Raw genomic sequence first — 16,004 nt, forward strand, 5'->3', positions numbered from 1 at the left:
TATTGATACTGTCACTGTTCAGGTCTTCTTGTTTATGCAACTATTTCTAAGAGAGACAGTCTCACAGCAGGCTTCCCAGTTTTCTGAGTCTTAAACGTTTCCTACCCTATCTTCTGAGATGTTCCCTGAGACTTGGAGGCAAGACCTGTGCTGCAGATATATCTCCTGTGTCTGGGCTTCCCACAATCTATTGATCTCCGCATTGTGTCCAGTTGTGGTTTCCTGTGACGGTCGCCATTTTCTGTAGAGACATAAACTAATAAATACCCTAGTGCTAGGTTCAAGATTCCTCCTTTTGAGGGGATTTCCAGGGTAGTCCAAGTGACTCCCAAAGTAATATACGATATTGCTATTTCCCCTGAATATCATTCCCCTCCCCCCGCTCACACTGTTTCTCGGGGGTTGAAAGTAAGTCCCTATTCCTGAAGAAATTGCACACTTAGAACACAGAACTCACTCCTGTTTTTCAAGCTGGATCTAATTGAAAGCCTCCTTTCTGAGATCAAGCTTCCACAGTACCAGAAAGTGTTATGGCAGCTGTCCAAGGAGGGAAACAGTTAACATTCCTACCTAGCTCGGACCTTTAGGAGTCACAGCAGTGACCAACACAGCAGTAGAGGCACTGACATGTTGCTTGTCACCTGGAGATGTGTAATAGTACCTAAGGCCCTCTCGACAGAAGGGAAATCATGCCCGATACTAAAAATCTGCCCATCTCCCTGGGTGCTGAGGTCATGGATCTTAGAAGTGAATCTACTATCACCACATTGCTAGACCAACATGATTCCTTAATTACATTCCAAACCTCATCCTTATACCCACAGGTAAGTATAGCTATTATGTCTGGTACTTTTAAAAGTCCATTTCTGCAATAAAGGACACTTCTTAGGACATACTGAGGTAACAACACATTGGCTGAAATCACTTTCCCATTTTGAAAGAGTCTGAATATCCATGACTTTCATAGACAATCAATCCATATTTTAGGAAGAAAATACTTACTCTTGTTTGGTTCTCTGGGCATTTGGCCTTGTGATCCAAACAAGGCCCCAAGGATGAGTGATTAGCAGGGAGGATCAATGGAGCTGAAAGAGGGGGAATGCCATAAATGTGGTCCAGAGAGCATACCAATGGCTTGTTCACCTGGGGGTTGCCTACACAGCTAGCTTCCGTGGCGTTGGGATCATAGCACTGCGGTTTTCAATCCTGATTTTATAGCGTAGGCACTGTCAGCCCCTGCATCCTTCCTAATGATCCTTCTATCATTTCTTTCACACTGACACATGGAAATTGAATCCTATGATCCAAAGTGTGAGCACTGGATATGAGAATGCTTATGAAATAGTAGCGTGGAAAGGTTTACATTTTCTTGATCGTGCCAATTGAGAAAAATTAAATGCATAAATTAATACATTCAGTTTAAGGACATTTTAAAGTGAAAACAAAATGTTTTAAATCCTGTCATATTTACTTTGTAATTACCTTTATTGTTATAATTTTACATTTTCATAGTAATATGTTACTTTAAATGTTAAATTCATTCAGTTTTAAGGAAAATATATCACCATGCTATAAAGAGTTGAAAATTGCTTTTTTGGTTAACTTTTGAGACAGAGTCTCACACTGTAGCTTAGTGATGTGGGATTCCTTTCTGTTTGCTGTGAATACCATTGGTTAATAGAGAAATTGTCTTGGAACCCCACAGAGCAGAATAGAGGTAGGCGGGGTGAGGGGGGAACTAAACTGAATACTGAGAGAAAGGAGGAGGAGTCAGAGAGAAGCCATGTAGCACCACCAGAGACAGATGCCAGAACTTTACCCGGTAAGCCACAGCCTCATCATGATACACAGATTGATGGAGATGGATTAATTTAAAGATAATGAGTTAGCCAGAAATATGCTTAAGCTACTGGCCAAACAGTATTGTAAATGATATGTTTTCTGTGTATTGGGAGTCTGGGCAGCTGGGAAACAAAATAGCAGCCTCTCACAGCAGCCTAGGCTGACGTGAAACTCTCTGAAGCTCAGTAGGCACTCAAGCTGAGAGCAATCCTCCCATGTCAGTCTCCTGGGTGCTAGGATTACAGGTATGATCAAAACCCTGACTGAATCCTGAGAAATATGAACCTGTATGTCACTTGCTGAGGACCGTTCTCACTATACTGAGAGATGACACTGAAAAATGAGTTCAAATTCCCAACATCTTAGCATCTGATAAGCAACTTGTCACATAATACACAGTAGGCTAGGTATGATGTCTATTCTGCTAATTCCATATTGGAAAGTAGTTTTCCTTTGCTCTAAGTGGCACAGTAAAAGATCATTTCTCACTTTAATAATGGCTTTGTTTTGTTTTGAGACAGGGCTTTTCTATAGCTTTGGAGCCTGTCCTGGAACTCACTCTGTAGACCAGTTTGGCTTTGAACTCACAGATATCTGCCTGCCTCTGCCTCCTGAGTGTTGCAATTAAAGGTGTGTGCCACCACTGCTCGGCTAAGATCAGGTATTTCAACACACAATCATATACATGTTGAAGCAATGAGACAGATGTCTGACTATCATAACACGAAGATGACCACAAAGACAAAGAGAATTACTTTACATGATAGGTTGAAAAGAAGTGGAAAACCCAGGACAGTGGTCTTGTCTTGTGAGGGCAGGACTCAAAACTAGAAGAGCCTTTAGATTTCTGCCACTTCTGCCACCCACATATCCTAAGCAGAGTGGATGTCCTTGAGGCAGTTCAGCTGTGGGGTGCTACTTCCTCCATGGTCACATCCTCAGAGGACTTTGACTCCCAGGACAGATTCATTATTTACCTCAAATCAGGCTTCTACTAGAACCATGTGGATTCTGTAGAGACTCCCGGCCTAGGGACCTAGAGTAGATGCCAAAGATCTTATCCGCTCCGCCCCGCCCCCACCCCACAGTCCTCCAAAGACATCACATAGCTGTCGTTATAGCCTGTGTCAATAGTCCAGAGACCTAAACCTGGTCCATGTATTCATGAGAGATTCACGAAAGAAAGAAAGGGCTGAGGGCTCTAGGATACACAATCTCTAAAGTTGTCCTGCCACCTGGTGGCCATAGTGCTGAGATGCCAGCTGGCATGGAAGAGACACATTTTAAGCGTTTTCCTTCTTTTGGTAGTGGTAGAGTCCAGACCCTGACATTTATGCATGGTGGCAAGCTCTGCAATCCCCTATACAGAAAAAGTCACCTTTATGATGGGATCCTCCTTGCTCCTTGGAAATAAGGAAAACGATTTGAAGTTTTCTTTCTGGATATCTTAAACCCCGTGTCCTTTTCTCTGTGTTAGTTTTTGAGCATGTCAGATATAGTCTCCTGAAGAAGTGCTTCCAACAGCAGTCAGCTTGTAGATCCCCTGGGCAGTGTTGGAAGAGTGTGTATGCCTGCAGCATAGCCCAAACTGTCAGGTAAGGTGTGCGGTGAGTGGAGGAAGCCCTGGGTGAATGTGTTTTGACATGAACATGGCCATGTAAATAACCACAATGTCTTAGGCCAACAGGGATTGGCAAAACCATCCTTGGGTCAGGCTCAGAGGGATGGCAAAACCTTCTTTAGAGATCTGACTTCCAATGTTGACAGTGTGAGCAGAGATGATCAATCTGTCTCCTCTAGGATTTCTGCAGCCTGGGATCCCTTACAGAGGCCTCCTACAGAGACGGGCCAAAACTGCCTCCTTGTTCACGTGTAGAATATAAAGCCCGCTCCTGGACTCAGATGTGCTGGGTTTTCACGTTGCTGTTGCAGCTGATGGTCTCCATCACTGCAAGCACAGGCAACTAATCTGGGAACGTGACTATGTGTCTGACAACCTTCCTTACAGCATTGCTGCAGCTAAGTCAGGCTCTGGGCCCTTCAGAATGTGGCCATGTGCATTTCTTAGGAGTGTGATGACTTTTGCAAAGTAAGTGGCAGGAGCTTAGAGTGGAAACTTGCTGGCGGGGAACGCACTATATAGACCAGGCTGCCTGCCTTGTATTAATAAACTCCACTAATCTCTCATTCAGGATTGCTGGGATGAGAGGTGAGCTATACCACACCCTTGAGAATACCTTTTAATGTCATGTCATCAGTGAGTTGGGCATCAACTCTGGATTTGGAGAAAGCAAATACTCCATGACACTCTTTACATGGAATAGAATCTGTCTCAGCTGTTAGAATTCTGGATTTGGGGGAAAGTGTTGCTTTTGTGTCCTCTGGCATACCCATGTTTGAAGGTGCTTGCTGCTGTCAGGAACGCGGTATTGACTTTTAGTTCCCCCTCCTTGCCTCTCCTCTGCCGCTGGCGATACATGGAGGGAGGATGGTGATGAATGAGACACAGACACCTGAGGAAGGCCCACAATACCAGGGAGCAGTGGCAGCAGAGAAGCTGCCTGAGGCAGACAGCTAGAGGGAGCAGCATGTGACAAGCCTCCTCTGTGACTGAAAAGCAAGTGCTGGGGGATGGGTGTCTCTTCAGATACTGAGGGGCAGCAGATCACACACCCCCAGCTACTTCTGCCTTCAGTGACTCCCCCATTCTTACTCTGGCAGGCTTGCTGCTGATCCCCGACACAGTATAAGGAGAGGGTATTAAGGAAATCATACATGCTATTGTTCTGAGCAGTAGCCAGAATGCTGGCCCCTGCAGAGCTGTCACCATGACTACCGTAAGATTGCTTTCTATCAGGGGAAGAGTGACTCACGTACTGAATTCTGTAGATGTAATGGGCACATCGTGCTTCATAAGGAACTTGGCAGATTTGTCCTTAGGATCTGGGTATTGATTCTCACTAACAAGCTGTGAATGGCAGGAGTGCACAGACCAGTCAAATCTACAGTAGACCGCAAGTACTGCTGTACGCACCCCGGGAGGATCTTGGGTTCTGGGGCACTGGCGATGCCTTTGGCACATTAGGAACCCAGAGCTGGGACAGTATCACAGACCCTCCTATATGGAAATGCTTTATGTTCATCCTTTGGACAGGAGCTGAACACTCAGGGATGATTTTGCAGCAGAGGAAACACATACTCAACGTTCTGGGTAACTTTTTACAGAGGGACTTGTAGGAAGAAATGGAGTTGTCAGGAAATGAGGACACTGGTTAGGGTCACTGAACAATGGCAATCACAGAACCGAACAAAACGCAATGAGATAAAGCAAGGTCAGTTTACATGGCCAGAGACCAGAACTTATCTGTGTTAGGAAATGTGAAAGGAGATCTGGTGTGTGCCAAGACTTTTCCTGGGAGACACAACACTCCTCTACTCATCCCAGATTGAAAGCCCACAGCAGGACAAAGTACGGATAGCACCAACGTCCAAGTTAGTGAGCCAAGTGAGTTTTATTCAGGTTCCTTACAGGAACAGAAATGACTCAAAGTCACAGCTGCATCCACACATCCCAATCAAGCATGGGTGACTGACTGCTCACTAAAGGGGGGGAATCAGGAATCTCTTTATCGTTGTACACCATCCTTGAAATTCCATATGATACTCTTTGTCAAGTTTAGTATTATTTCCTGAGCTCATGGACTCCCTTTCAAGAAGTCCTTGTCTGAGCTTGTATTTATTTGTTTTCTCTAAACAGTTTCATATATTTTTAATTTCATGTCTTTTTAGTATTATCTCTAGTATGTGTCTCAATTAAAATGTAATTATATAAAATTCCCTTCACTTTTCTCACTCCCATTCCTTCCCTGTACCCTGCCTCGAATTCTCTCTATTCAATGACACCACCACTTTCTTTCATTGTACTTATTACATATATTGACACATAAATATATTAAACAACCTGCAGAATTCATTTTAATGTTACTGCATGGATGTAACTTCAGAGTTGAACACTTGGTATTTAGTAACCAATTAGGGGTCTCACCACTTGGGAAGACCATTTCTCTCCTCTCAGCTGTCCTAGGAGTGAAGATCCCTAGGATTTCTTCCTGTCATGTTAGTATGTCTATGGGAGGCCTACATACTCAGGTTGTGCTTAGGCACTCCTATTGGTAAGGTTTCAGGGTTGAAACATCTCTGTACTTTTTAGGATTCAGAATCTCACAGCAGACCTCTGGGTACTTTGGCTTTTCTAATTTTTCTATTCCCTTCCATGATGTTCCTGAGCCTTAGGTACAGGCACTGTATTATAGATGTGTCCATTGGTTTTGGGAACCCCAGTATCTGTTGTTCTTTGTATTTTGAATAGTCGTGGTGTTTTGTTATGGTCTCTTTCTGCTGCAAAGAGAAACTTCTTCAATGGAGGTTGAGAACTACACTTGTCTGTGGGCATAAGGATGAATATTTAGAATGCGGTTAGGAATTACACTGGTTTAGTATACACCATAGAATGGTCTCTAAGACACATGACCTCACTAGCCCTGGAAATTGGATAGGTTTCCAGTACCAGGTATGATTTCTTTCCAGTTGAACGGACCTTATGCCTTATTAGACTGCTGTTGGTTATTGTCAAGATATGAGGTAACTTTTGTACTTTCAGTGGTAAAAATGGCATCTAGTCATTTTTCTGGATCATAGGTGCCACGGTGTCCCTTCCTGTCAGCTTACACATCACCTCTGCTATTATGAAAGCTAGCCCATATTGTTTTGAACGTTTCTTGAACACTCTTAAGCAACATCTCAAAAGAGGGTTTTCATGCCTAATAGTTGAGTTTCTGCTACTCTATGATTCTTGGAGACATCATTGGCAGCTCAAGAGTCACATCATATGCACACACACAAGACAACTAATATAAAATATTTAAGTTCTTTCTAAAACATCTGACAACAAATGCTGGAGAAATATGAGTGGGGAAACATCATTCACTGGTAGTAGGATAACAAATTGGCACATCCACTTTAAAAGTCAGGAGGAGAATAACAAAACAGTTTAATCTACCATATGATCCAGCTACAACACTCTGGCATATGTGCAAAGGTCTTGACATCCCTCTCCATAGATACTTGCTTATCCATGTTTATCTCAACTCTATTCACAACAGCGAGGAAGTGGGAGCCACCTAAATACTCTTCAACTGAAAAATGGATAATGACCATGTGGTACATATACACTATGTAATATTTGGCTGTAAAGACAATCATAAACTCTCCAGGCTGTTGATATTATAAAAAAGTTTTCTTAATTTCTTTCACCTTAAATCATGACACATAATAGTGGTGAGTATATTATTAGATGCTGGCTCTCATAGACTTTGAGACTTAATGTACATTGCTCAAGGCACTTCTAAAGTTTCCATTGAAAATCAGCAGTCATTTTCACAGGTTTCCCTTTATACCTGCTGTGCACTTTTTCTCTAATAATTTTCAATGTACATTCTTTATTGTGTATTCTTGGAGTATAAGCTGTGATATATTGTGTGGATTTTCTTTTCTGGTCTTTTCTATTTGGTGTTCTATGTTTTCATTGTGTTTAGATGGGTGTGTCTATTCTTAGTTTGGAGAAAGTTCCATGAGCTTGTTGAAGACCTGGTCTATGCCATTGGCTTGCTCTTGTTCCCCATGATTTATGCTTATTAGTCATTTTTTCATATTACCCCCATTTTTGGATTTTTCCATGTTCCCAGGTTATTTGGTCTAGGTTCCCCGATTTATCTTTAAGCTCATTCTCTTTGATTTCATCGAGATCTTTCTTTGTGTCGTCTTTCAGTTCCTTGAATTCTTTGAGAAGGTTTATAATTTTTCTTTGAACTTCTGTGCCCTGAAGTTGTGTATATAAATCTCATTTGTGAGCATTTTTGTGACTCTTAGGTTCTGGAGAGAAGATACTGTCTTGATCTTTGATATTGTTCATATACCTAACATGCGATCTGGGCATGTGCACATCCTTTATTTGTTCTGAGTCTGTGATGGATGGAGCAGGGTTGGGGTAAGGAGAAGATGAATGGCTATGTTAGGTCTCGAAGTTGGAATAGGCTTGGGGGTAATGAATTCAGATGGACAGAGGCTACTGAATCAGCACATAGGTTGTTCTTCCTGTTCCAAGATGGGAGTGTGGGAGTAGATAGGTCTTAGTGGAAATGTTGGATTTGATATTACAGAGTCCTATGATGTGGTGAGTAGGTAGGCATGATACTGGCCCAAGCAAGACCTCTTCTGCAGTGAAGTCAGGAACGCAAGACTAGGTTGGTGTGACAGTTGTGGGACCCAGGATACATGGTAGGTTACAGAAAAGGCCTGGATGACTTTGCCCTACTTAATTCTTATTGCAATGCTGGGATTTGAAATCAGGTCCTTGTTCATAGAGTAGGCAAACACTGTACTACTGAGCCTATGCCCCCAATCGAGTAAATGTACATTAATAACTTATAAATAGATTATATTTCGTATACCATAATCAAATCAGTAAAGATAGCAGGAGTAATGGCAAATTCATTTCTTCCTCTCTGCCTACACAGTTCAATTATTCATCTCACTGAGTGAATTAAGATGTACAAAAGAATCATTAAAACAACATGTTGCTCGGTTTCACAAGGAAAGCTCTTACTACTTCCTATTGTGGATGATATCACAGTTTTCTGCTTGTTGGTTTGTTGTGATGTTGGTGTTGGGACCCAGAACCCAGAGCATGCAGGCAGAGCTCTCCTGCTGAGCTGCATCTCAGTCCTGTTTATGGTTTTAACTATTATGGAGAAAGAACTTCCTTTCCCTTCTCAGAGGTTTGAACAGTTTTTTTTAAGGAAGTTAGTTTGCAATTTATCTATTATTTATTATTGATTGAAACACATTCCATATTATATTTTGTTAACAACGTGGGTTGGGATACATTTTTGTTAGTGATAGGCCTTTGATCCTGACATATCCTGTGATTTATATAATACTGAATCTTCTAACAACAATTTCTCTTTATCAGTATCCTTTTATTTCCCTGAGTATGTTTGGCCTGCTTTCTTACTGTCCTTTATTGTCTAGAATAATGCCCATTTCATTTTACTACATGCTACAAATGTAGAATGACTTCTTTCGTGTATTCCTTTGATTTTCTATAAGATGCAATGAGCTTGAGTTTCAGTGTTCATTTAACTGTAGAATTCTCTGGGAAAATTCTTCTTATTGTTCATTTATTTTGATTGGTCGGTTTATAGTTCTGTATTTCCCTGAGTCATCTAAGTTATATTTCTAAAATATTGGCCATTCCAAGTAAATGTTTAAATATTTGTATAAATATTGCACATGTTCTCATTTTTATCACAGTGAAAGGCTGCACATATAAAATGTAAATGAAATATAAGCATACACGTGAAAATAGACACAAATTGACCTCTGTCACCTTTGAAAAGACTTGGCTTTTTCTTTTGAAATCCAGGCTCCCTCAGAGACCTGACATACAGGAGGAGCCCTGTTTTCTGTGACTACCTGTGTAAAGGCAGTTTCTCCTGGCCTGCAGGAGCAAACTTACCACAAATTGAGTGTTTCACATGTCAATGTCCCTGCATCCACAGAACATGTCATCTTGCTCCTGCTCTTTTTGAATATTCCTTGGCTTGGATAGCTGAAATTTTTAAAAAAGAAATGTAGAGCAGGCATTCACAGAAATTAGACTTTTTGGGTATTGGAAATAGAGACCAAAGGCAGAGGAATAGAATTTAACCTGGAGTCTTCCACTCTGTGGACATGGACCATCTCTCGACCCACACAGCCCTTATCCCGGAGTCTTCCACTCTGCGAACATGGAACATCCTTCCATCCACACAGCCCTTATCCTGGAGTCTTCCACTCTGTGGACATGGACCATTCTTTCATCCACACAGCCTTTATCCTGGAGTCTTCCACTCTGTGGACATGGACCATCTCTCCATCCACACAGCCCGTTTACCCTCTCATTTCATTTCATAACATTCTACTCGAAGACAACTTTTATATTTTACTCATTTCGGAAAGAAATTTGTATTTTGAGACTATGTTGAGTTCACTGGTTATTTTCACTGAAGTATAATTTTAAATCTGAGAGACCTGGGCCCCAGCAGATCTGTAGCCATAGCACAGTCCCTGAATCCCTGAACACACTGACTCTGACCCAGAGCCAGTGAAACAAACATACCCAGAATTTGGAAAATGATCCAGCAAAAGAAAAACTTATCCCTAATACCAGAAACAGAGAAATACCCCTGACCCTGAAACCAGAGCCAGAGAGGCACATTTGCCCCCTAGAATCACAGCCAGTTAAAGAAATACGATCTGACTCTGAAATTAGAGACATAAGACAAAAACGTACCAGTAGAAGAAATAGTTTGGCACGAAAATCAGAGCCATCTCTCACCCTAACCAACTGAAAAAACATGAAACCAACCAATTCCTCATCAGGGAAGTAGCTGCTTCTAGTTTAGAGGAGTGACTTTCTCCTGTCTTTAGCAGTAGGCAGCCTCTTCCAGTTAATGAGGCATGACTGCCCAAACCTTCACCTGACCTTAGCCTATGGCCTAGTCAGAGTTTGAGTCAATCCCAGGTCTGTAGCTATGCAGGTTTGAAATTCCCCAGACCCTTCCCTCTAGTCATGGCCACTATAAGTATTCCATCCCAAACGGCTCAGGATCTCTCCTGCTCTGTTCCTTCTGCTGCTGCTGCTGCTGCTGCTCCAAATGGATGGAGAAGTCTAAGTTAACTTGCAATAATGACTCTTTCCTTTACATTGGATTCAGTCTCATGGTGGTATTTTGGGGATCTAGACTTTGGGCATTGTAGATGTAAGTTTCTGTCCCACCTGGTCCATCAGCCATTTAGTCTCCCACAGAGGCTTATATTAATTATAAAATGTTTGGCCTATTAACTCAGGCTTATTATTAACTAGCTTTTACAACTTAAATTAACCTATAATTCCTGTCATTGTTTAGCCACGTGGCTTGGTACCTTTTATCAGTGAGGCATTCTCATCCTGCTTCCTCTGTGCCTGGCTTGCAACTGCGTCTCTCTTTTTCCTCTTCCCAGAATTCTTTTAGTCTGGTCGCCCCACCTATCCTTCCTGCCTACTATTGCCTAATCAGCATTTTATTAAAAAATGAGTGACAAATCTTTACATGTACAACAGCTGTATCCACATCAGGGCCATAACAAATCCATACATCTTACTCTTCTGCATACAGTGCCTATGAGTGCATGGAACAACAAGATCCCCACAGTCAGGAAAGAACAGCTCTCCCACCTGCCCCCCAATTTCTCTGTAGTAAATCCCCCCTCTTAGAGACAAACACTGGCCCATCACCAGCCCTTTGCCTAGGATCCCTTCCCTTCTCTTAGTCTCTGGATCCATGTCTTTCACTGTCCTTGGAACCTCCTCTCGGAACTCTAATAAAATCTACCAAAGACTTCTGAGCTCTTTACCAACCTCACTCCTGGTTCACGTCCTGCTCCCAATTTCCCTTTCCCTCATGTGCCTGAGATTTAAAACACGTCTCCAGAGAGTCTTCCAGCCAGTCTCCCAAGTCACAAACCCTAGAATCCCTATATGGCTGTCCTTTCTTCTGCATGGCCCTGATCTTTGCTTGGTTCATGTCTCAATTGAAACACAACTTGGCTATAATTGTCTTGCAGTCTTCAGAGATTGAAGCATTAAATCTTGCAGGGGAGTTCCTTAAATCATGTAAAAGGAACCCCAAATATCTCCAGGAAGTAGCTGAAACTGACCAGATACACTAGGCCCCTCTTTCCCAAAAGTAAACAACAAAAATTCTGTAAGTCACTCTCACACAAGCCTAGATCTAGTCAATTCCAACTGCGTTAGAATCAGCCAAGTAACTTGGAAGAGGTTTACATCAACTGAGTGCCTGGATGGACACTTTCCGAGCATTTGAGAAGTCTGCAGGCTCTGCAGTGTACTCCTGATTCCCCCCCTTTAGTAAGCAGTCAGTCACCCATGCTTGATTGGGATGTGTGGATGCAGCTGTGACTTTGAGTCATTTCTGTTCCTGTAAGGAACCTGAATAAAACTCACTTGGCTCACTAACTTGGACGTTGGTGCTATCCGTACTTTGTCCTGCTGTGGGCTTTCAATCTGGGATGAGTAGAGGAGTGTTGTGTCTCCCAGGAAAAGTCTTGGCACACACCAGATCTCCTTTCACATTTCCTAACACAGATAAGTTCTGGTCTCTGGCCATGTAAACTGACCTTGCTTTATCTCATTGCGTTTTGTTCGGTTCTGTGATTGCCATTGTTCAGTGACCCTAACCAGTGTCCTCATTTCCTGACAACTCCATTTCTTCCTACAAGTCCCTCTGTAAAAAGTTACCCAGAACGTTGAGTATGTGTTTCCTCTGCTGCAAAATCATCCCTGAGTGTTCAGCTCCTGTCCAAAGGATGAACATAAAGCATTTCCATATAGGAGGGTCTGTGATACTGTCCCAGCTCTGGGTTCCTAATGTGCCAAAGGCATCGCCAGTGCCCCAGAACCCAAGATCCTCCCGGGGTGCGTACAGCAGTACTTGCGGTCTACTGTAGATTTGACTGGTCTGTGCACTCCTGCCATTCACAGCTTGTTAGTGAGAATCAATACCCAGATCCTAAGGACAAATCTGCCAAGTTCCTTATGAAGCACGATGTGCCCATTACATCTACAGAATTCAGTACGTGAGTCACTCTTCCCCTGATAGAAAGCAATCTTACGGTAGTCATGGTGACAGCTCTGCAGGGGCCAGCATTCTGGCTACTGCTCAGAACAATAGCATGTATGATTTCCTTAATACCCTCTCCTTATACTGTGTCGGGGATCAGCAGCAAGCCTGCCAGAGTAAGAATGGGGGAGTCACTGAAGGCAGAAGTAGCTGGGGGTGTGTGATCTGCTGCCCCTCAGTATCTGAAGAGACACCCATCCCCCAGCACTTGCTTTTCAGTCACAGAGGAGGCTTGTCACATGCTGCTCCCTCTAGCTGTCTGCCTCAGGCAGCTTCTCTGCTGCCACTGCTCCCTGGTATTGTGGGCCTTCCTCAGGTGTCTGTGTCTCATTCATCACCATCCTCCCTCCATGTATCGCCAGCGGCAGAGGAGAGGCAAGGAGGGGGAACTAAAAGTCAATACCGCGTTCCTGACAGCAGCAAGCACCTTCAAACATGGGTATGCCAGAGGACACAAAAGCAACACTTTCCCCCAAATCCAGAATTCTAACAGCTGAGACAGATTCTATTCCATGTAAAGAGTGTCATGGAGTATTTGCTTTCTCCAAATCCAGAGTTGATGCCCAACTCACTGATGACATGACATTAAAAGGTATTCTCAAGGGTGTGGTATAGCTCACCTCTCATCCCAGCAATCCTGAATGAGAGATTAGTGGAGTTTATTAATACAAGGCAGGCAGCCTGGTCTATATAGTGCGTTCCCCGCCAGCAAGTTTCCACTCTAAGCTCCTGCCACTTACTTTGCAAAAGTCATCACACTCCTAAGAAATGCACATGGCCACATTCTGAAGGGCCCAGAGCCTGACTTAGCTGCAGCAATGCTGTAAGGAAGGTTGTCAGACACATAGTCACGTTCCCAGATTAGTTGCCTGTGCTTGCAGTGATGGAGACCATCAGCTGCAACAGCAACGTGAAAACCCAGCACATCTGAGTCCAGGAGCGGGCTTTATATTCTACACGTGAACAAGGAGGCAGTTTTGGCCCGTCTCTGTAGGAGGCCTCTGTAAGGGATCCCAGGCTGCAGAAATCCTAGAGGAGACAGATTGATCATCTCTGCTCACACTGTCAACATTGGAAGTCAGATCTCTAAAGAAGGTTTTGCCATCCCTCTGAGCCTGACCCAAGGATGGTTTTGCCAATCCCTGTTGGCCTAAGACATTGTGGTTATTTACATGGCCATGTTCATGTCAAAACACATTCACCCAGGGCTTCCTCCACTCACCGCACACCTTACCTGACAGTTTGGGCTATGCTGCAGGCATACACACTCTTCCAACACTGCCCAGGGGATCTACAAGCTGACTGCTGTTGGAAGCACTTCTTCAGGAGACTATATCTGACATGCTCAAAAACTAACACAGAGAAAAGGACACGGGGTTTAAGATATCCAGAAAGAAAACTTCAAATCGTTTTCCTTATTTCCAAGGAGCAAGGAGGATCCCATCATAAAGGTGACTTTTTCTGTATAGGGGATTGCAGAGCTTGCCACCATGCATAAATGTCAGGGTCTGGACTCTACCACTACCAAAAGAAGGAAAACGCTTAAAATGTGTCTCTTCCATGCCAGCTGGCATCTCAGCACTATGGCCACCAGGTGGCAGGACAACTTTAGAGATTGTGTATCCTAGAGCCCTCAGCCCTTTCTTTCTTTCGTGAATCTCTCATGAATACATGGACCAGGTTTAGGTCTCTGGACTATTGACACAGGCTATAACGACAGCTATGTGATGTCTTTGGAGGACTGTGGGGTGGGGGCGGGGCGGAGCGGATAAGATCTTTGGCATCTACTCTAGGTCCCTAGGCCGGGAGTCTCTACAGAATCCACATGGTTCTAGTAGAAGCCTGATTTGAGGTAAATAATGAATCTGTCCTGGGAGTCAAAGTCCTCTGAGGATGTGACCATGGAGGAAGTAGCACCCCACAGCTGAACTGCCTCAAGGACATCCACTCTGCTTAGGATATGTGGGTGGCAGAAGTGGCAGAAATCTAAAGGCTCTTCTAGTTTTGAGTCCTGCCCTCACAAGACAAGACCACTGTCCTGGGTTTTCCACTTCTTTTCAACCTATCATGTAAAGTAATTCTCTTTGTCTTTGTGGTCATCTTCGTGTTATGATAGTCAGACATCTGTCTCATTGCTTCAACATGTATATGATTGTGTGTTGAAATACCTGATCTTAGCCGAGCAGTGGTGGCACACACCTTTAATTGCAACACTCAGGAGGCAGAGGCAGGCAGATATCTGTGAGTTCAAAGCCAAACTGGTCTACAGAGTGAGTTCCAGGACAGGCTCCAAAGCTATAGAAAAGCCCTGTCTCAAAACAAAACAAAGCCATTATTAAAGTGAGAAATGATCTTTTACTGTGCCACTTAGAGCAAAGGAAAACTACTTTCCAATATGGAATTAGCAGAATAGACATCATACCTAGCCTACTGTGTATTATGTGACAAGTTGCTTATCAGATGCTAAGATGTTGGGAATTTGAACTCATTTTTCAGTGTCATCTCTCAGTATAGTGAGAACGGTCCTCAGCAAGTGACATACAGGTTCATATTTCTCAGGATTCAGTCAGGGTTTTGATCATACCTGTAATCCTAGCACCCAGGAGACTGACATGGGAGGATTGCTCTCAGCTTGAGTGCCTACTGAGCTTCAGAGAGTTTCACGTCAGCCTAGGCTGCTGTGAGAGGCTGCTATTTTGTTTCCCAGCTGCCCAGACTCCCAATACACAGAAAACATATCATTTACAATACTGTTTGGCCAGTAGCTTAAGCATATTTCTGGCTAACTCATTATCTTTAAATTAATCCATCTCCATCAATCTGTGTATCATGATGAGGCTGTGGCTTACCGGGTAAAGTTCTGGCATCTGTCTCTGGTGGTGCTACATGGCTTCTCTCTGACTCCTCCTCCTTTCTCTCAGTATTCAGTTTAGTTCCCCCCTCACCCCGCCTACCTCTATTCTGCTCTGTGGGGTTCCAAGACAATTTCTCTATTAACCAATGGTATTCACAGCAAACAGAAAGGAATCCCACATCACTAAGCTACAGTGTGAGACTCTGTCTCAAAAGTTAACCAAAAAAGCAATTTTCAACTCTTTATAGCATGGTGATATATTTTCCTTAAAACTGAATGAATTTAACATTTAAAGTAACATATTACTATGAAAATGTAAAATTATAACAATAAAGGTAATTACAAAGTAAATATGACAGGATTTAAAACATTTTGTTTTCACTTTAAAATGTCCTTAAACTGAATGTATTAATTTATGCATTTAATTTTTCTCAATTGGCACGATCAAGAAAATGTAAACCTTTCCACGCTACTATTTCATAAGCATTCTCATATCCAGTGCTCACACTTTGGATCATAGGATTCAA

Source organism: Myodes glareolus, chromosome X (genome assembly GCF_982192425.1).
Source record: "Myodes glareolus chromosome X, mMyoGla1.1, whole genome shotgun sequence".
Classification (NCBI taxonomy): domain Eukaryota; kingdom Metazoa; phylum Chordata; class Mammalia; order Rodentia; family Cricetidae; genus Myodes; species Myodes glareolus.